Source organism: Balaenoptera musculus, chromosome 13 (genome assembly GCF_009873245.2).
Source record: "Balaenoptera musculus isolate JJ_BM4_2016_0621 chromosome 13, mBalMus1.pri.v3, whole genome shotgun sequence".
NCBI classification, from domain to species: domain Eukaryota; kingdom Metazoa; phylum Chordata; class Mammalia; order Artiodactyla; family Balaenopteridae; genus Balaenoptera; species Balaenoptera musculus.
The window spans coordinates 58,208,512-58,230,887 of NC_045797.1; the positions used below are offsets into that span (position 1 = coordinate 58,208,512).

The window sequence follows — 22,376 nt, forward strand, 5'->3', positions numbered from 1 at the left end:
GCTCCGCAGCAAGAGAGGCCGCGATAGTGAGAGGCCCGTGCACCGCGATGAAGAGTGGCCCCCGCTTGCCGCAACTAGAGAAAGCCCTCGCACGAAACGAAGACCCAACACAGCTAAAAATAAATAAATAAATAGAGTAGCTATTAAAAAAAAAAAAGAAAGAAAAGATGATTTAAAAAAAAAAAAGATGCATTTTTGTTGAAAGTCCATGGTACTTAAATTAAGGTTTATGTTTTGTCTTCCTATACCTTGATTAAAGGTATGTGTATATATCAGCTTGCACTCACACATATTTGTAAGTATGTACTACCTCTCAATATATATAAGTTAATAATGTGTGTATGTATAGGGGGGTGAGGTGGGAGGGGCTAGAAAATCCCACCACTAAGAACCCACTGCCACCTGTTAATAGCTTCATTGCAGGAGAACTGAAGAAATAAACTATCTCAAAGGACAAAGTGATCTAGTGGTCTTGGAAGAAAACACATACAAGCCTTTCCCAAACTTACTAATGCCAAACCAGTGATCCACGATGAAAGTGTGCTGTCAGTACACATAATATTATACAGAATGATAGGTTATATACCCAATTTTTATTAGCACCGCTGCTTGACAATTCTTTGCTTCCTTCTAAGGCTACCCTAATATAGATCAGCCGGTAGCATGCCTTTTTATTCTGAAGCTTGGACACCTGGGGTCTTGTTGACCCTGGAGAGACTGCCTCTCCCAGGGCCAGCCAATTCCAGAGAGAATTAAGGACTGGGCCAGGAGCACGCCTTTCATATGCAAACCAACCAACTCAGAGCCATGCCCTAATCACCTCCTTTATTGGGCTTCTGCACGCTAAGCCACTGTCCCCCTGCCCTAATCACGCCAGGGCCAGGGTACCAAAGAGCCAGAGACAGCCCTTATATCCCAGAACCCACTGGAATTATTCAAACTAGTCAATCCTAAACTTGTTTACCCTGCCTCACCTGCTTGTCCCCGCGGAAACCACAAAGAGGGCTCTTGCCCTTGTTTCCCCCTCGCGCCTTCCGCCTCCTGACTGTTCCTGCCACTTCCCCGCATTCTCCTCCCCCTCCCCCAAGCACGGCGGAGCCCCTCCCCTCGGGAACTGCGAGTAACAAACTAATTTTTCAATGGCAGTCATCTCTTGATCTATTGTCCTCACCATTCCTGAATAAAAACAAAAAGCTATGTCTTAAAACACAGCCCTATGGGGGTAGGTTCATGAAAACTGTGTTGATTAGTGAAAAGATTAGGAATCAGTTTTTTGGGAGATGGTACTAATAAGACCAATAGTTCAGTCATAGGAAAAGTAAATTTCTTTTATGACCCATTGCCAAATATTTACACTGCAAATCCAGTTATTAGCAAACATTTATTTAGAACTACCATGTACCAACTAGACCTGTATAAAACCATCTCTCGACTCTAATTCACGTGGCATGCTTATACAAGTGGCTGGAATTACCAAGGCCAGGAAAGAAGCAGCACAATTCACCTCTGGTGGGCCATGACCATCTGTGCCACCTGGGATGGAAGGCCATGGCAGGGATGTGACCATATCACCTTGGGTCCCTTCCAACCAATCTGCCATAATTTGTCCTTTGAATCACTTCACAAATATACAGCCTTTAACTTCACACCTAAATATGCTAATAGAAGGAATGACTGCCATGTCTTTACAATGTATCTTTAAACACATCCATAGAATTGTCCCAAAGTTAATTGCAGGGTGTTAGACAGGGAGGATCTACTTGGTTTCACTTAAACAATTGTATACTTAGAAAACTTCACCATCCCAGTTGCATAGTTGAGGAATCTGAGACCTAGAAAAACAGTGACTTTTCTAGAATTAATGGCTAACCGGGGATAGAATCCCTATCTGACTGCTACTGCAGCTCTGCCCTAATTGTGTGATTTAGAGCATATCTCCGAACTTCCCTGAACCCCAATTACTTTTTCTGAAAACAAGGATACTAGTACCCCTCCACAGCTTTGTTGTATTATTCAAGATATGAAAAGTGCTTCGTAAACCATAAAATAGGAAATGAATAATGTATGTTATTAATAGTATCACTAAGCTGTTAGAACAAAGGGGTCAGGCCAATAAATAACTTGGACTTATAGTTGCACCTTCTCTTAGAAGACAGAACACAGATCCTAGAAATACAGTCAGATGAAATGCTTCATTCAAGAGCCTGGAGCGATGATGGAACCTCTGTTTGTAATTATGGATTTATTCTTTTTGGCTACTGTGTAATCCCAGGATTACTCTGGGCATCTTGACTGAAAAGCTTTTAAATTATTTAATCTCCTTTTGCAAATATATATTTAGTTACAGAAGTAATACATGTTAACTGCAACCTTCCCAGTAAAACAGAAATGTAGAAAGCCAAAGTGATGATCCTTCCCTCAGCTTTCCCAATTCCAGTCCCCCAGGGCAGCACTGCTACACATATGTAATTTTTTAAACACAGAAATGGGATCATGATAGATAGATAGATAGGTAGACAGATAGTTTTTTCCTCAGCAATCTACAGTGGGCAGCTTTATTCACATAAAGCTGCTTGGCTGTTTTCACAGCTGCATAATATTCCATTGCATAAATAATACCATAATTGATGGCCCCCCCTCCCATTTAGGTTGTTTCCAATTTGTCCTTCTTGTACGTGTCTTCATTGTGGATGGACTTGTAGACACTTGTTTGAGTATTTCTGTAGAACTGATTCCTGGAAGTCAAAGCGCAGACACCTTTACGGGGGCTCAGAGGACCTAGACTTGGGGGTTTACACTTTAAGTAACTGTCCTCACTTTCACCATTCTTTATCACCAACTATGCCTCCAGGCAGACAATGGTGCAGAGTCCAAGGCAGACGAGTCTCGATGGGGCAGAGTCAGTAAGGGCACGAGAATAGAACCCGTTACACAAGAGGGGTTGTGTGGCGTGCTCTGCAGTGACTCAGCCCTCGCATCGCGTGCCACTCACCCTGTCAAACTCTGCGTTCCTGCTGACTTGCAGCATCTGTGTGTACAATGAAACTTTTGACAACACCAGCCTAGGGTTGCTTTAAATACACCAAGGAGGTCATGTCACAGTCAGTGAACATTCATAAATAACTTCCTAATGACTAGAAACAAGAGGAAGCTGAAACTCCCAACCTCCAAAAAGGTCAGAGTTGGTCTCCATTTGGAGACAAGGAATATCCACCCTTCGTCAGTCTGGCAAAGCCCTGGCCCGCTCAAGGCACGGTTCTACCCAGTGGGCTGTTCACGACTACGGCCTTTCTCAGCTCCCACAGCCCCAGTCCATGCATGTGAACTCCAACTCTTGGGAGAATGCTGGAACAAATCCCAACTTTTGGAGTTGTCTTCAGCTTTGAGAAAATGTCTTCAGTGGTCCAGTTGTATTTACTGAACACTCATGGAACAATTCCTGACGCATCTAATTTTCTATACCAACTCTAATTCACCTGCTACATTTGGACTTTTGGCCATGCTACAGTTTTCCTAAATGGAAATGTTTCTTAAGCTCAAAGATCTCCCTGGTGTTCAAAAGCAAAATTGGTTTCCTGTAAAAACTTGGCATCACTATCATTAATTAACAGAAAGCAGGATGCCTCCGTGTGTTTACCTTCACAAAGTGTATCCATGCAATGCATTTCTTTCCCAGAGGCATGGTTTATTCCTATGGACCAGAAATGAAGAACGCATTTTAAAAAATAAATGCATGCTTTTCACCAGCAGGGAAGTTTTGAGAAGGAGACCGCTACATTTCATGAAAAGACATCAGACACAGGGGTGTGAAAATTAAATAGAGCCTCTCACTATGAGAAAGTAAATTATGTTAAATCGCTCACTTTATCTGAGGCTACTTTTCTGTGGCTTGATCCAATTTGCCAAACAATGTATGGGCTGATCAGCCAGCCAGTCAGGAGGTGTGTGTGTGTGTGTGTGTGTGTGTGTGTGTGTGTGTGTGTGTGTGTGTGTGTGTGTGTGTGTGTGTGTGTGTGTGTGTGTGTGTGTGTGTGTGTGAGAGAGAGAGAGAGAGAGAGAGAGATTTTATTACTAGTTATAACAAAAGGACTCTTGGAACTTTGGGGCTTAAAGTTAGAATTCCTTTAGAGACTGGTGCTGGAAAGCAAGATTGCAACGAAGTTTCTCTGTGTGGTTTCTTCTCGGTTGGTGTAAGTTGAGTCATGGTATATCTAAACCCATAAATCATATTGTGAGAGTAGTTACATTTCTATATACATTAAATGACTTTAATTCATAATGATTTCTGGGTAAGCCCCTGAAGTCTGGAACCACATTTTATATTATTTTTGCCTCTGTGACTTTTATAACAAGGTTAGGGATAATAAGTAAGACTGATAAATAATAGACATTTGATAAACACTTGCTGACTTTAATTAGAGGTGATCTCTTCCCTCCACTATTTATGTTCTATGATAGACAAACATAAAATGAACCACTTTAATTGAAAAATGCTACTCAGAATCCTTCAGGCTTGTCACTCATAAGAAGCCGGGGGCACAGTGGGACTTAGAGTTGAAGGAAATGGCCTTGTTGGCAGTCCTCTTTTCTTTTCCCCTTCTGTTGAAATCAGGACCAGAGCCAAACAGGGCAATGCCATGTGTCCTGGGAGCACTGAGTAACATCAATTCTATTAAACTGAAAATGGGACAGAGCCCAGACTCGGGCAGGCAGGAGGCTTGCTGAGGCCTTGGCAGCCAAGAGCAGGCAGGAATGGGCATCCTGAACCAGAGTACAAGCCGGGCCAGCTGCAAAATTGAAGGTCCTGAGCCCAGCCTGACAGGTACACTCCCTGGCATATAAAAGGGTCATAGGGCCCACAGGACTCGTCCTTTCTACCACCATCCCTCACCTAGTGCCCTGCCTGGCCTCTGTGGTAGCCAACCGTTCATTTCAGCCCCAGTTTCAGTCTGGGCACCTCTGTCCACCTGTTCTTTTGTACAATAATGTACCCCTTCACCCCTAAGCTCATGACATTTCTCCTTCCTCGTTTAGTGATGCTTGAACTGCTTTTCTAGAATCTCGGGCATTGCGGCCCCTTGAGCCTATCCTTGGCACCCACTCCTATAACTGCCCCCGTAGGCAACCAGAGCGTTCAGCCCAGCATTCCCAGCTTATGCTTTGCCCTTGGCTCTGGGCGGAGAGAGTCAGACTCAGACTCCAGGCATAATCATCCAAGGGCATAATAAGGTCAGGCGCAGTTCAGAGTTTGTGGATATGCAGAGTTTCAGCCCAAAGGGAAGAACACAGTAGCAGGAGAGTCTTAGGGCAGGCTCAACTGCAATGTCAGGTAAGAGGCTGCTATCAGGATTGGGTGACGAGGAAGAGCATGGGGCCTAGCATTTGTGGCCATGTCACTGGGCACCCAGGCCAGGAATGTGAACTAATCCCAGAGGTGAGACTGATACACTTCCTGCCAGGATTGATTCTGGAACTGAGGTGGAAAGGAAGTTGGAATTAAGGCCATTTTTAAGTCCAGCTTTCAGGAGTTATGGAGGGTGAAGTCAGAAGAATAAAGATGGTCCAAGAAGCAAGTGATCTAGATGCCTCTTGGAGGAGACGCAGACTTAAAAGATGACTATTTAAGTTTCATTAGGTCCCATTGGTTTATTTTTGTTTTTATTTCCATTACTCTAGGAGGTGGGTCAAAAAGATCTTGCTGGGATTTATGTCAAAGAGTGTTCTTCCTATGTTTTCCTCTAAGAGTTTTATAGTGTCTGGTCTTACATTTAGGTCTTTAATCCATTTTGAGTTTATTTTTGTGTATGGTGTTAGTGAGTGTTCTAATTTCATTCTTTTACATGTAGCTGTAAAAGACAACCCTCAGAATAGGAGAAAATATTTGCAAACGAAGTAAATGACAAAGGATTAATCTCCAAAATATACAAACAGCTCATGCAGCTCAATATCAAAAAAAACCGAACAGCCCAATCAAAAAATGGGCAGAAGACCTAAATAGACATTTCTCCAAAGAAGACATACAGATGACCAAGAGGCACATGAAAAGATGCTCAACATCACTAATTATTAGAGAAATGCAAATCAAAACTACAATAAGGTTATCACCTCACACCAGTCAGAATGGCCATCATCAAAAAATCTACAAACAATAAATGCTGGAGAGGGTGTGGAGGAAGGGAACCCTCTTGCACTGTTGGTGGGAATGGAAATTGATACAGCCACTATGGAGAACAGTATGGAGGTTCCTTAAAAAACTAAAAATAGAACTACCATACGACCCAGCAATCCCACTACTGGGCATATACCCTGAGAAAACCATAATTCAAAAAGAGTCATAGGGCTTCCCTGGTGGTGCAGTGGTTGAGGGTCTGCCTGCCAATGCAGGGAACACGGGTTCGAGCCCTGGTCTGGGAAGATCCCACATGCCGCGGAGCAACTGGGCCCGTGAGCCACAACTACTGAGCCTGAGCGTCTGGAGCCTCTGCTCCGCAACAAGAGAGGCCGCGATAGTGACAGGCCTGCGCGCCGCGATGAAGAGTGGCCCCCACTCGCCGCAACTGGAGAAAGCCCTCACACAGAAACAAAGACCCAACACAGCCAAAAATAAAAATAATAAATAAATAATAAATAAAAAATTAAAAAAAAAAAAAAAGAGTCATGTACCACAATGTTCATTGCAGCTCTATTTACAATAGCCAGGACATGGAAGCAACCTAAGTGTCCATCAACAGATGAATGGATAAAGAAGATGTGGCACATATATAGAATGGAATATTACTCAGCCATAAAAAGAAATGATATTGAGTTATTTGTAGTGAGGTGGATGGACCTAGAGTCTGTCATACAGAGTGAAGTAAGTCAGAAAGAGAAAAATACCGTATGCTAACACATATATATGGAATCTAAAAAAAAAAAAAAAATGGTTCTGATGAACTAGGAGCAGGACAGGAATAAAGACACAGATGTAGAGAATGGACTTAAGGACACGGAGAGGGGGAAGGGTAAGCTGGGACAAAGTGAGACAGTGCCATGGACATATATACACTACCAAATGTAAAATCGATAGCTAGTGGGAAGCAGCTGCATAGCACAGGGAGATCAGCTCAGTGCTTTGTGACCAACTAGAGGGGTGGGATAGGGAGGGTGGGAGGGAGGGAGACGCAAGAGGGAAGAGATATGGGGATATATGTATATGTATAGCTGATTCACTTTCTTATAAAGCAGAAACTAACACACCATTGTAAAGCAATTATACTCCAATAAAGATGTTAAAAAAAAAAAAGTGAATCAGCAAAAAAAAAAAAAAAAAAAAAGACACATGCACCACAATGTTCACTGCAGCACTGTTTACAATAGCCAGGACATGGAAGCAACCTAAGTGTCCACTGACAGATGAATGGATAAAGAAGATGTGGTACATATATATAAAATGGAATATCAGCCATAAAAAGGAATGAAACTGGGTCATTTGTAGAGACACAGATGGACCTAGAGTCTGTCATACAGAGTGAAGTGAGTCAGAAAGAGATAAACAAATACCGTATATTAACGCATATATGTGGAATCTAGAAAAATGGTACAGATGAACCTATTTGCAGGAATAGAGACACAGACGTGGAGAACAGACATGTGGACACGGGGTGGGGGGGAGGTGGGGGGAGATGAATTGGGAGATTGGGATTGACATATATACATTACCATGTGTAAAACAGATAGCTAGCGGGAACCTGCTGTATAGCACAGGGAGCTCAGCTCAGTGCTCTGTGGTGACCTAGATGGGTGGGATGGGGGGAGGGGAGGGAGGTCCAAGAGGGAGGGGATATATGTATACATAGAGCTGATTCACTTCGTTGTACAGCAGAAACACAACATTGTAAAGCAACTATACCCCAATTAAAAAAAAAAAGATGATGATTTATAGTATATTAAGACAGAAAAAAATCTTTTATTCCACTAAAAGAATTATGTTTGAAAGAACTTTTAGGAACAATTAAAAAAAAAATGACTATTTATAGTATATTAAGACAGAAAAAAATCTTTTATTCCACTAAAAGAATTATGTTTGAAAGAACTTTTAGGAAGAAAAAAAAAGATGGAGTAGGTAGCACTTTGTAGTTTTCCAAACTAAACAAAAAATGGTTATGATAGCAGCTCTAAACTTACAAACCAAGAGCATTTATTTCTGGTGGCATGCATCTTGCAGAAGGAAAAAGAATAAATGTCCCTTTCAGAACTCACAAGTTCAAGTTAAATGACAACTCTCTCCATAGAGCAGGTAGTTCAAAGGAAATAGACAAGGAGAAGGCCTGCTCCTTATAAGGGAACATCTGAACTCCCAAACCAAGATCAAAAGGTGTCGTTCCCAAAGTGTGTGTCAGTAACTTAATCCTCCTCACTGTGTAATCTGATTTGCCACTATAAGTCAATGCAATAATCACAGCAGCAAATACTTAAGTATATGCTTCAAACCTGGATCATTGCCCAGAAGTAAAGTGCATCCAAATATCTGATATTCTGACATTTAATAAAAGTTTGAATTATATTTGCAGTCCCCTGTGATTTAATTTTCTTGAGCTCAATATTTAATAAAACAATAGAAAATTATTACAAGTATCTTGTGCCATTCAGAAACCACTAGATATGAGCCTCGTTCTGGGGTCAGACGGTAAGAGATTAAATCCCAATTTAGCCACATACTAGTTGTCTGACTAGCAAATGACTCAACCTGTCTGTTCCTCAGTTTTTCTCACCAGCAAAACGGGAATTATCCTCGAATCTATTTACCACGGCTGTTGTGAGGATTAATAAATGATTATATACAAATTGCTTCGAGCACTGCCTGTTTATATTATAAAGAGGACTCAGCAGAAGTTAACTAAGGTTATTATTTTTTAAAGTGGAACCGGGCTACTCACTCTTCTCGTTTTGTTTCTTTGCTTGTTTGTTTCAAATAGCTGTACAAACATCTGCACACTTTCCCAGTTTGTTTCAAATATTCTTCCAAATAAACTCTTTTTAGAAAGAGGAGAACTGAACCGATAACAGACTTCAACACAGAGAATCTGAAGTTGTGTGGTTTGAGAAGATACCCAGTGAGGCATCTGAACCTCAGATCACAGAGAAATCTGACTTTAAGGCAAACTTAAAAATGGGCATCGGCCTCTGAGTTCCAAACCTGAAAGAACTTCCAGAAAGCACAAAGAAAGAAAGAGCTGGTGAAGAAAGTAATGCGATAATAATATTGCTTAGGTCTACCTCTGCCCTCCCTACTGTAAGCCCCGTGATAGCAGGAAAGATGGCACATTTGCCTTTTCATCCTCAAGGCCAGTAGAATCTCAAGAACCGAGAGGGCACTGGGTGAATGCTGGCTGGTTGCTTAAATGAATGAAATTAGAAATGAACCAAAGACACGGCACTGAGCTCATAATGCATCTTCATGCGTGCTAGCACTGGATCAGAGCAAAGTACTTGTGAAAATATTGCTAGCTGGGGACAGGGATCTTGATTCATTTTCCAGTAAAATTTTGTTGAGGGCTTTGTTTTTCTTCCTGGATCTCTGATTCTTTAGGTAACAAGAGCACATAATAGGAAGAAATCCCATTTATTGAGTTTAAATGTGCCAGGAACTATGTGAAGCACAATACATTTGATCTAATAGTTCTTGGCTGAACTATTACTACTGTACTAGTTTTACAAACTGTGAAGATGGAGAACAGAAAGGTTAAGTGAATTTTTTAAGATCACACAGCTAACAGGCAGCTGACATAGGCCTGAAACCCAGCTTTATCCAACTCCTAAAGACCTGCTTTTAACCAATGCATTGCATTAAACCCTCTTAAAGTCACAAAATATCACAGACTAAGAGGATCTTGTGTATTTTACAGGTAAGGAAACTGAGACCAGAGGTGTGCGGTGCCTTGCCAAATATAGCCTGGTTCATCAAAGCAGAGCCTAGGAGTTGAACTTAAGACTCTTATCTGACAATCCAAAATGATTTCCCCTGTACCTAATCACTTCCTTTTTAACAAAAGCAGCCTTATTCTAACTTTGGTAAACCCAATCAATCTCTTTACTGAATGCTAGAGAGAATTTCCCTTCCAGAAATGACTTACTCTTGTTTCATAAGCTCAATCAGTTCTTTTGTAATCGAAAATATGCACCACAAAATAAATTCCATGGGTTAGTAGTCTAAGCACTCGTTTTTGGTTTTTTGTTTTTTCTTTCCTCTGCCTTCAAGGTCACCACTCAGAGCATGCTGCCTGAGACAGACTCCTTTCCAGGGGCTGGGACTGATGGAGAATAAGGAGAAAAAAAAAGACAAAGTGCAAATCTATTTTCACAGTCAGATCTAGCATTCACCAGATGATTGCCACATAATAGATGTGGGTGACAATAGTCACCCAGTGAGGTCTAGCATCTTAACCAAGATGTCTATTGTGTCCAATCCATTTGTTAAAGATGGTCTTACTACACCGACCATGTGATGATTAAGGCATTGTTCACCAAACCAGGCATTATGACTGATGTTTAAAAAAAAAGTACATATGTGCAAAATGCAAATCTGACTACCGCAATAATAATCCTATCTTTGTTTAAAGGGAGATGCTATTCCAGCATATATGTGGGGCTGTTCTACTCCAGCAGTGATGGAGCTTGGATCACAGGCCCGACACTCACTCTCCCGTTAGAATCAAGGGGTGTCTTCACAACAGAGGGAGGAGAGAAGATCCAGTTTATGGATATAGGACAAGGGAAATGGACAAGGGATTTATACAGTCTCTTCAGAATCACCAGCAGAGCCCCCCAGTAAAAGTGTCCTTTGCATGTAGCTTATGTGGCAAAATGTTGATGATTACTGAATGTGGAGGATGAGTAAAAGAGTCTATTATTCTGTTCTCTCTGTTTTTGTGAATTTGAAAACTTTCACAATAAAGGTTCTTGTTTTTTTTTTCCTTAAAGTAATCCTTTCCTTGGGAAGAAGCTTCCCAGAGTCCTGTATTAGTGATGACACTCCTCTAGGAGGCAAGGATTAGTAGAGGGCACTGGACTTGAACTCAGAAGTCCATGACCTTAGCAGTCCAGCAATCTCCCGAGCCACAGAACCTTGAGGGTTCAACCTTCCCTAACTCCTACTTTGTTTCATATTCTCCCCTCCATTTGCTCCCATCATACAATAGTCCTTATCATTTTGTATTTCCTTTGCCTTCTTCCCCATTCCCCCAGGAGTACAAGAACTCGTTGAGAGGTGGTATCACGACCCATTTAATGCTAAATCACCAACACCTAGTATGACGTCTGCATGTATCCAATGCTCAGTAAATGCCTACTCAGTCAAAGAAAAAAAGCAACTGACGTTAAGTATGCATTTATTAGCAGTACCCATTTCCTATTTTTGTTGCCAAGATTGAGACCACTTAGCACAGTGGTTGGTGTGTAGTAAGTACTCATTTAATGGTGGCTGCTTTAATAACAATTATTATTACTACTATCATTATTACCCACCTATCATATGCTATTTAATCATGACCCGAAAGAAAATTCTCACAGAGGACCCAGTCACACCATTACTAAGTGACAGAATTCGAACCTAAGACCATTTGTGGCCAAGGTTCATGCTCTTAGCTCTGCATCATTCTGATTTATTTCTCGTAGATGGGCCTAAAAAAAGCCAAAGGATCTCAGTTGTGGATTGTTATCCTCACCAACAGGATGTCAGATTCTAGAGGCAAGCCACCTGGCACTTTCCACGGCTGGAAGGAGGAGGCATCAAACTGTTCCAGGCTGCTTAAACTCAATTTAATCCCTGAGTGAACAGACAGAAACAAATAGCAGTCACTATAGTGCATGTGGTTGAAATAAATGTATATTTCGCTTGAGTCAGCAGTTCTCTCCCCCAAAATGCATTAGTGTTAGTTTACTGTCCATATACTTTTCTCTTTAGACTTAATCATCACTATATTAAATCACATGGGGGCCGCTAGTCCAACAGCACAGGTGTGAATTAAATGTTAAGAGAACACTGGACTGAAACAATTTCCTTTTCCTTCATCTGCGCTTGAATTTCCCTTTTCCTAAGGAGCTGTGGATGGCAGCTGTCAGGGAAGACTACGGGTGAGGGTGACAGGCTGGGCAAGAGGTGCAGTAAGAGATAATCAGTCTATGAGCTCTGCCTGTTTCACTAACTTGGTGAGCTCAGACCAGTCATTGCTGCTCTTTATGCTTCTGTTTGCCCAGCCATAAATGAGAAAAATCATGCACAGTGAGAGTTGGGAGTTTGCATTTGCAAAGAACTCTGAAAACCCACATAAGAGTTAATAAAAATTTATTACACATGCAAATCTCCATATTGTTACACCCTTTCCTTAAGAAGGTGTCAAGACAAGGGTCATATGATATCTCTTATATGTGGAATCTAAAAAAGATACAAATGACCTTATTTACAAAACAGAAACAGACTCACAGACATAGAAAACAAGCTTATGGTTACCAAAGGGGAAGTGGGGGAGGGATAAATTAGGAGCTTTGGATTAACAGATACACATTACTGTATATAAAACAGGTAAACAAAAAGGTCCTACTGTATAGCACAGGGAACTATATTCAGTATCTTTTAATAACTTATAATGGAAAAGAATCTGAAAAAGAATATACATATATATATATATATATATATATATATATACACACACACACACACACATATATATAAAACTGAATCACCTTACTGTACACCAGAAACTAACACAACATTGTAAACCAACTATACTTCAATTAAAAAAATTTTTTTTTAATTTTTAAAAAAATTTTTTAAAAAAGAAGCTCTCAAGAAAGCCCAGATTTTCTTAGCTTCATTCTAGTATGCCTTCCCAGCCCACAGCTGAAGAGCATCAGGGAGCCACAGCCAGCCATTCTCAGGCAGAATGTAACCTTAGGGTCCTTTTGGCTCCCAGAGATCAGATAGGTCCTCCTTGCGATGTGTTTTCCTTGTGAACTCAGCCAGGGACCTAGAACTGGACTTAAAGGACCAGCCCTCAGATACTTCTTTTCTAAACATATCACCCAGACCATCAGATAAAATTATAATTGCATCAAACAACCTAGATTAAGCTCACATTTGTAGCTTTCTGGGGAACTTAGAGTGAAATTCAAAATTACCTCCCTAGCAAAGGAAGGGAGGTCCTTAAAACAACAAAATGAATCACTGATGTGGCAATAAAGGGTTAAAGGCAGCAGCGCCTCAGATCCTGAAAGGTTTGCCAATGTCTTCAAAGCTCAGTGGCTTTACCTCCTTCCATGGGTTGCGTTTTGTTTGTTTTTTTCCTTTTCTTTTCAGCAGGCATGCAGGATCTTAATTCCCTGACCACGGATTGAACCCACACCCCCACCACCACCACCACCCCACCCCCGCAGTGGAAGCACAGAGTCTTAACCACTGGACTGCCCAGGAAGTCCCATGTTGGGCCTTGTTTTAAAAGAATATGAAGAACCTTAAGCTCCTGGGAAGTCAGATATTTCCCTCTTCAACAGCAAGCCTTCCCGGGAGATAATAAGGAGCTCCCCTTCCACCTACATGCATGAAATAAAAATAGGAAAATAGTGGGAAAAATAGGAGATAGTAGAACGGATGAGGATCAAATATGCAGAAAGCAAAAGAGAAATCACAGGAACCAGAAGGTTAGCTTTTAACAAGTTACTGACCTGGTAGGAAAGTCTAGAAATTGTGATGCTAATGGAATTCTGAGACAACTTCCTGAAGGAGTCCATAGCCCTTTAATCATGAACAAAAGGGAACAATGGGTCAAGACACCCAGAAGAGATATGCACCCAGCCCTGAGAGTTAGGGAGGAAAAATTTGTCTTGCCCTTGTGTGATGAGCAAAAGCTAAACATAACTACTTGTGTAATGAGTTGACTAGTTGAATGAACACTAAATCAACTCTACTAAGCACACGGTGTTGTCTTCAAACACCCACTCATGTTTTTAATCTTCAGTTCGAGAATCCTAACCAGGTATTATTTACAGCAGCAAAAACTGAAACTGACAGATCCTAAATGCCACCTGACATTCACACTGGTGGTTAGGTCAGCCTAGGTTGGAAATACCTGCACACTCTCCAGCACAAGGAGAAAATGTGTAAACACCACATACAAATGACCATATCCAGGCTCCATGCTCCCTTGTTGGTCTCTAAAACCATTGCTGTGACTCTTCACCTATTTTGCCTCTCCTCACATCACCTTCATGGCCCACTCCCCACCCTCTTCCCTACAAATAACACTCCTGTTCCCAGAGTCTGCAGTAATCTGGTTAAAGTAATTTACATTAAATTATGTATTTTTGATAGCCCTAATCTTTCCAGAAAAATTTTCATTTTTAAAATAGAAGACCCAGAGTCCATCCCATCAGGAAACCTGCACAAGCCTCTTAGATAGCCTCATCCACCAGAGGGCAGACAGCAGAAGCAAGAAGAACTACAATCCTGCAGCCTGTGGAACAAAAACCACATTCACAGAAAGACAGACAAGATGAAAAGGCAGAGGGCTATGTACCAGATGAAGGAACAAGATAAAACCCCAGAAAAACAACTAAATGAAGTGGAGATAGGCAACCTTCCAGAAAAAGAATTCAGAATAATGATAGTGAAGATGATCCAGGACCTCGGAAAAAGAATGGAGGCAAAGATCGAGAAGATGCAAGAAATGTTTAACAAAGACCTAGAAGAATTAAAGAACAAACAAACAGAGATGAACAATACAATAACTGAAATGAAAACTACAGTAGAAGGAATCAATAGCAGAATAACTGAGGCAGAAGAACGGATAAGTGACCTGGAAGACAGAATGGTGGAATTCACTGCTGCAGAACAGAATAAAGAAAAAAGAATGAAAAGAAATGAAGACAGCCTAAGAGAACTCTGGGACAACATTAAACGCAACAACATTCGCATTCTAGGGGTCCCAGAAGGAGAAGACAGAGAGAAAGGACCCGAGAAAATATTTGAAGAGATTACAGTCGAAAACCTCCCTAACATGGGAAAGGAAATAGCCACCCAAGTCCAGGAAGCGCAGAGAGTCCCATACAGGATAAACCTAAGGAGAAACATGCCAAGACACATAGTAATCAAATTGGCAAAAATTAAAGACAAAGAAAAATTATTGAAAGCAGCAAGGGAAAAACGACAAATAACATACAAGGGAACTCCCATAAGGTTAACAGCTGATTTCTCAGCAGAAACTCTACAAGCCAGAAGGGAGTGGCATGATATACTTAAAGTGATGAAATGGAAGAACCTACAACCAAGATTACTCTACCCGGCAAGGATCTCATTCAGATTCGATGGAGAAATCAAAAGCTTTACAGACAAGCAAAAGCTAAGAGAATTCAGCACCACCAAACCAGCTCGACAACAAATGCTAAAGGAACTTCTCTAAGTGGGAAACACAAGAGAAGAAAAGGACCTGCAAAAACAAACCCAAAACAATTAAGAAAATGGTCATAGGAACATACATATCGATAATCACCTTAAACGTGAATGGATTAAAGGCTCCAAACAAAAGACAGAGGCTTGCTGAATGGATACAAAAACAAGACCCATATATATGCTGTCTACAAGAGACCCACTTCAGACCTAGGGACACATACAGACTGAAAGTGAGGGGATGGAAAAAGATATTCCATGCAAATGGAAATCAAAAGAAAGCTGGAGTAGCTATACTCATATCAGATAAAATAGACTTTAAAATAAAGAATGTGACAAGAGACAAGGAAGGACACTATGTAATGATCAAGGAATCAATCCAAGAAGAAGATATAACAATTATAAATATATATGCACCCAACATAGGAGCACCTCAATACATAAGGCAACTGCTAACAGCTATAAAAGAGGAAATCGACAGTAACACAATAATAGTGGGGGACTTTAACACCTCACTTACACCAATAGACAGATCATCCAAAATGAAAATAAATAAGGAAACAGAAGCTTTAAATGACACAATAGACCAGGATTTAATTGATATTTATAGGACATTCCATCCAAAAACAGCAGATTACACTTTCTTCTCAAGTGCGAATGGAACATTCTCCAGGATAGATCACATCTTGGGTCACAAATCAAACCTCAGTTAATTTAAGAAAATTGAAATCATATCAAGCATCTTTTCTGACCACAACGCTATGAGATTCGAAATAAATTACAGGGAAAAAAAACGTAAAAAACACAAACACATGGAGGCTAAACAATAAGTTACTAAATAACCAAGACATCACTGAAGAAATCAAAGAGGAAATCAAAAAATACCTAGAGACAAATGAAAATGAAAACACGACGATCCAAAACCTATGGGATGCAGCAGAAGCAGTTCTAAGAGGGAAGTTTATAGCTATACAAGCCTACCTCAAGAAACAAGAAAAATCTCAAACAATCTAACCTTACGCCTAAAGGATCTAGAGAAAGAAGAACAAACAAAACCCAAAGTTAGCAGAAGGAAAGAAATCTTAAAGATCAGAGTGGAAATAAATGAAATAGAAACAAAGAAAACAATGCAAAGATCAATAAAACTAAAAGCTAGTTCTTTGAGAAGATAAACAAAATTGATAAACAATTAGCCAGACTCATCAAGAAACAGAGGGAGAGTACTCAAATCAATAAAATTAGAAATGAAAAAGGAGAAGTTACAACAGACAACGCAAAAATACAAAGCATCCTAAGAGACTACTACAAGCAACTCTATGCCAATAAAATGGACAACCTGGAAGAAATAGACAAATTCTTAGAAAGGTATAACCTCCCAAGACTGAACCAGGAAGAAACAGAAAATATGAACAGACCAATCACAAGTCATGATATTGAAACTGTGATTAAAAATTTTCCAACAAACAAAAGCCCAGGACCAGATGGCTTCACAGGTGAATTCTATCAAACATTTAGAGAAGAGCTAACACCTATCCTTCTCAAACTCTTCCAAAAAATTGCAGAGGAAGGAACACTCCCAAACTCATTCTATGAGGCCACCATCACCCTGATACCAAAACCAGACAAAGATACTACAAAAAAAGAAAATTACAGACCAATATCACTGATGAATATAGATGCAAAAATCCTCCACAAAATACTAGCAAACAGAATCCAACAGCACATTAAAAGGATCATACACCATGATCAAGTGGGATTTATCCCAGGGATGCAAGGATTCTTCAACATACGCAAATCAATCAATGTGATACACCATATTAACAAATTGAAGAATAAAAACCATATGATCATCTCAATAGATGCAGAAAAAGCTTCTGACAAAATTCAACACCCATTTATGATACAAACTCTCCAGAAAGTGGGCACAGAGGGAACCCACGTCAACATAATTAAGGCCATATATGACAAACCCAAAGCAAACATCATTCTCAATGGTGAAAAACTGGAAGCATTTCCTCTAAGATCAGGAACAAGACAAGGATGTCCACTCTCACCACTATTATTCAACATAGTTTTGGAAGTCCTAGCCACGGCCATCAGAGAAGAAAAAGAAATAAAAGGAATCCAAATTGGAAAAGAAGAAGTAAAACTGTCACTGTTTGCAGATGACATGATACTATACACAGAGAATCCTAAAGATGCCACCAGAAAATTCCTAGAGCTAATCAATGAATTTGGTAAAGTTGCAGGATACAAAATTAATGCACAGAAATCTCTTGCATTCCTATACACTAATGATGAAAAATCTGAAAGAGAAATTAAGGGAACACTCCCATTTATCACTTCAACAAAAAGAATCAAATACCTAGGAATAAACCTACCTAGGGAGACAAAAGACCTGTATGCAGAAAACTATAAGACACTGATGAAAGAAATTAAAGATGATACCAACAGATGGAGAGATATACCATGTTCCTGGATTGGAAGAATCAATATTGTGAAAATGAGTATACTACCCAAAGTGATCTACAGAGTCAATGCAACCCCTATCAAATTACCAATGGCAATTTTAAGGAACTAGAACAAAAAATCTTAAAATTTGTATGGAGACACAAAAGACCCCGAATAGCCAAAGCAGTCTTGAAGGAAAAAAATGGAGCTGGAGGAATCAGACTCCCTGACTTCAGACTATACTACAAAGCTACAGTAATCAAGACAATATGGTACTGGCACAAAAACAGAAACATAGATCAATGGAACAAGATAGAAAGCCCAGAAAGCACCTATGGTCAACTAATCTATGACAAAGGAGGCAAGGATATACAATGGAGAAAAGACAGTCTCTTCAATAAGTGGTGCTGGGAAAACTGGACAGCTACATGTAAAAGAATGAAATTAGAACACTCCCTAACACCATATGCAAAAATAAACTCAAAATGGATTAGAGGCCTAAATGTAAGACTGGACACTATAAAACTCTTAGAGGAAAACATAGGAAGAACACTCTTTGACATAAATCACAGCAAGATCTTTTTTGATCCACCTCCTAGAGTAATGGAAATAAAAACAAAAATAAACAAATGGGACCTAATGAAACTTTAAAGCTTTTGCACAGCAAAGGAAACCATAAACAAGATGAAAAGACAACCCTCAGAATGGGAGAAAATATTTACAAATCCACGGACAAAGGATTAATCTCCAAAATATATAAACAGCTCATGTAGCTCAATATTAAGAAAACAAACAACCCAATCCAAAAATGGGCAGAAGATCTAAACAGACATTTCTCCAAAGAAGACATACAAATGGCTAAGAAGCACATGAAAAGCTGCTCAACATCACTAATTATTAGAGAAATGCAAATCAAAACTACAATATCACTTCACACCAGTTAGAATGGGCATCATCAGAAAATCTACAAACAACAAATGCTGGAGAGGGTGTGGAGAAAAGGGAACCCTCTTGCACTGTTGGTGGGAATGTAAATTGATACAGCCGCTATGGAGAACAATATGGAGGTTCCTTAAAAAACTAAAAATAGAATTACCATATGATCCAGCAATCCCACTACTGGGCATACACCCAGAGAAAACCATAATTCAAAAAGACACATGCACCCCAGTGTTCACTGCAGCACTATTTACAATAGCCAGGTCATGGAAGCAACCTAAATGCCCATCGACAGATGAATGGATAAAGAAGTTGTGGTACATATATACAATGGAATATTACTCAGCCGTAAAAAGGAACAAAATTGGGTCATTTGTTGAGACGTGGATGGATCTAGAGACTGTCATACAGAGTGAAGTTAAGTCAGAAAGAGAAAAACAAATATCGTATATTAATATCACATATGTGTGGAACCTAGAAAAATGGTACAGATGAACCGGTTTGAAGGGCAGAAATGGAGACACAGATGTAGAGAACAAACGTATGGACACCAAGGGGGGAAAGCGGCGGGGGGGTGGTGGTGGTGGTGGGATGAATTGGGAGATTGGGATTGACATGTATACACTGATGTGTATAAAATTGATGACTAATAAGAACCTGCTGTATAAAAAAATAAATTAAATAAAATGCAAAAAATTTTTTAAATAATAAATTAATTAATTTAAAAAATAAAATAAAATAGAAGACCCATTAACTTCAATTGATGTTCAAGGTAAAGGTTTTAGTTACATGCAGATGATTTTTTTTATATTAGAGTGTTTTAGTAGAGATAAAAGTTACTGAAAGCAAGTCAAGCTACTGCAAGCCAAGAGGGAATCTGTGTTTCATTCTTCTGTCTTCCTGTATACCATTTTAACAGCTTCTTCATCCACATGGCAGAATATAGCTGCCCCATGCTCTTGACATTCCATATTGCAATTCCAGAGACAGACTGGCTACTCTAAATACCATTTTTAATTTACAGAGAGAAAATCTGACTGGCACAGCCTGGCTTCCTTTGCAGCCAGGGACACGGGTATGACAAAGCCCAACCATGAATACTAAGGTCCAACCTAGGGGTAGGGAATTGTATTGTATTGTATTGGTGGCTATCGTATAGGCTGAATGGACATCCTAAAAGCTATCTGCTATAAAAGGTCTTCCCACAGAACCTCTGAATCTGTGTTTTCCAAATTTCTCTGATGGTAGAATCATCAGGCCCTTGCCTGAAGAGTCTGAATCAGTGGGCCTGGAATGTTTGTTTTTAGTGAATACATCAGGTGATCATTATCATGAGGGAAGCTTGGGAAACCCTGTTGAATCAAACCAGAGGCGACTGCCTATACAGAAGGACACTTCTGACCTGTGTAGCCAAGCTCCACCATCCTGCATTCCTCAGAATGTCTTGACCTGTGATTCTCAATAAGCCTACTGTCACCTCAATCTGATCTCTTGGGAGTCTTCTATCCTGAATCATTTTCAAAGTCCCAGGAAGTAATTGTGAGGAGACTCAAAACTACCCACACTTCAACTTGAACAGGAGATAGGGGTCCATCCTTTCAATGCTGGATGTAAAGCAAGGATTAAAAAGAAACAGTCAACTTCCCATACAGATTCCTCTCCCCCTTCTTAGAGATCAGGATAGTATGAAAAACTCTCTTCCCTTAACAACTCCAACTGCTTTGACATCTTTCATATTCTCACTTCACCCCTAACCCACCATTTCAGCCAACTAGGTATTCTGGTCTCAGACATTTTATCACATAGCTTGGAAGATCGATTCGCCTCTCCAAGAACATCTTCCTAAAGGACAGGGTAACAAACTAAAGGCTTAGCTTTACATGTTGTTTGAAGACTCAAATACTATTATCCTAATAATGCGATGCTGGTTTACCTTCAGGTTGGGGTAATCAACTAAAGGACGCCACTAGAATAAGGAACAAGCAGACATTTAATGACAACTGCCAAAATCTTTTTCCTGTGTAAAGCACAGTTGAGGTTTTCAAAAGACATATGTTGCAAAACCAGAGATACAAAAGGCCAGTGAACATGTGAAAAAATTGCTCCACCTCAGCCAGAACACAAATTAAAAGAACAATGAGCTCAATTTTTACCTATAAAATTAGCAAAGATAAAAAAGAATAATCCCCAGTGCTGGTGAGGTTGTGGGAAGGTTTACTCCCTTGCCGGTAGGAGTCTGAACTGGGACAGCTTTTCCAGAAGGTAATTGGGGTATGTATTTCTAAAGCCTTAAAAATGGCCACACTTCTTAACATAGCAGTTTTGCCTTTTAAGAATTTATCCTAAAAAACGAATTAAGACTGGGCACAAAGATTTATGACAAAGTTGTTCATTACAACATTGACTATATTGGCAAATACCTGGAGGAAAGAAAACCCACCAACAGAAAATGGTTGAGCAAACCGAGGCAGAGCCATACAATGGATATGCTGATTGTATCACCATCACGAAAACTGAGGAGGTACGATATTATTTATAGGCAGGGAAGTATGTTGGCAAAATAGTAAAAAAAAAAAAAAAAAAAAAAAAGCTACAAGAGGTATGATCTCATTTTTATTTTTAAAAAATGTAGTAGAACATTTGGGCAGGGTTGCCTACTCTATAATCCATTATTTGGAATTATCCCCATGACCCTACTGAAAGGGATAGCCTTCTTGCCTTTGTTTTAATAACACCTTGACTTTGGCTGATTAATATGAGAGATCAGTGAATAGCCTAGAATTCTCTGATTGGAGAATTAGAAATAAGAGATACAAAACCATGCTCACATGATTGCTGACATGTGAAATGAAGGATGTTGTCCAATCAGGGCTGGGGTGGCCATTTTCATTCACCCATAAGCAGAGGAGTAGTGGAGACAGCCTTGCCTGCAGAAGGGAGAGGAAGAGAACAGAGAAACAGAACGTGTGCTTCAAGAGACTGCGATGGGTGAAAGGAGGGGTGACACTAACTCCCTCCGCCCCCACTTTTAAATAAGTCCCCTTTCCTTGAGCTATCTTGAGTCATATAAGAGTAAACCTCCAAATTTAATAGACATTATTCCTAAAAGATGGTATTTCAGATCAATTTTATGGTCTCAGTTTTGCTTTTTGGTATTTTTTTTATTGTAACATATGAGATGAAAGGTCAGAAAACCTGCACTCCAGCCAGGATTATGCCATTAACTATGTGATTTGGGGAAGTCACTCCACCATCTAGATTCTGTGGGACTTTTAAGCAGGAAATCCCAGGCTTTTTGGAAAGGACAAAGCAAACCCATGGGGGTAGGACCCACAGAACTCCCTATCTGCCCATCTTGTAGATGGCTCAAAACCCAAGCGAAAAAGACTGAATCACGTCCTGCCAAAGAGTGGCAGCCTAGATGTGAATCCTTGTTCTCCTACTTAAGGCATGTGGGTTTGGGCAAATTGCTTAATGATTTTATATCTCAGTTTCCTTATCTGTAAAGTGGCATTAATTCTAATACTGCCTCCTTAGAACTGCTGAAGGATTAAAATGAGGTAAATTG

General features: G+C 40.0%; 1 protein-coding gene across 1 annotated transcript in view; it reads right to left on the reverse strand.

Annotated features, from left to right (window-relative positions):
- The window catches only part of TMEM178A (transmembrane protein 178A), a 112,487-nt gene that overhangs the window by 65,751 nt on the left and 24,360 nt on the right, over positions 1–22,376 (reverse strand). The window contains exon 3 of the mRNA XM_036872298.1: positions 21,637–21,735. The gene's annotated coding sequence lies outside the window, so the exon portion shown is untranslated. The remainder of the gene's footprint in view (positions 1–21,636; positions 21,736–22,376) is intronic.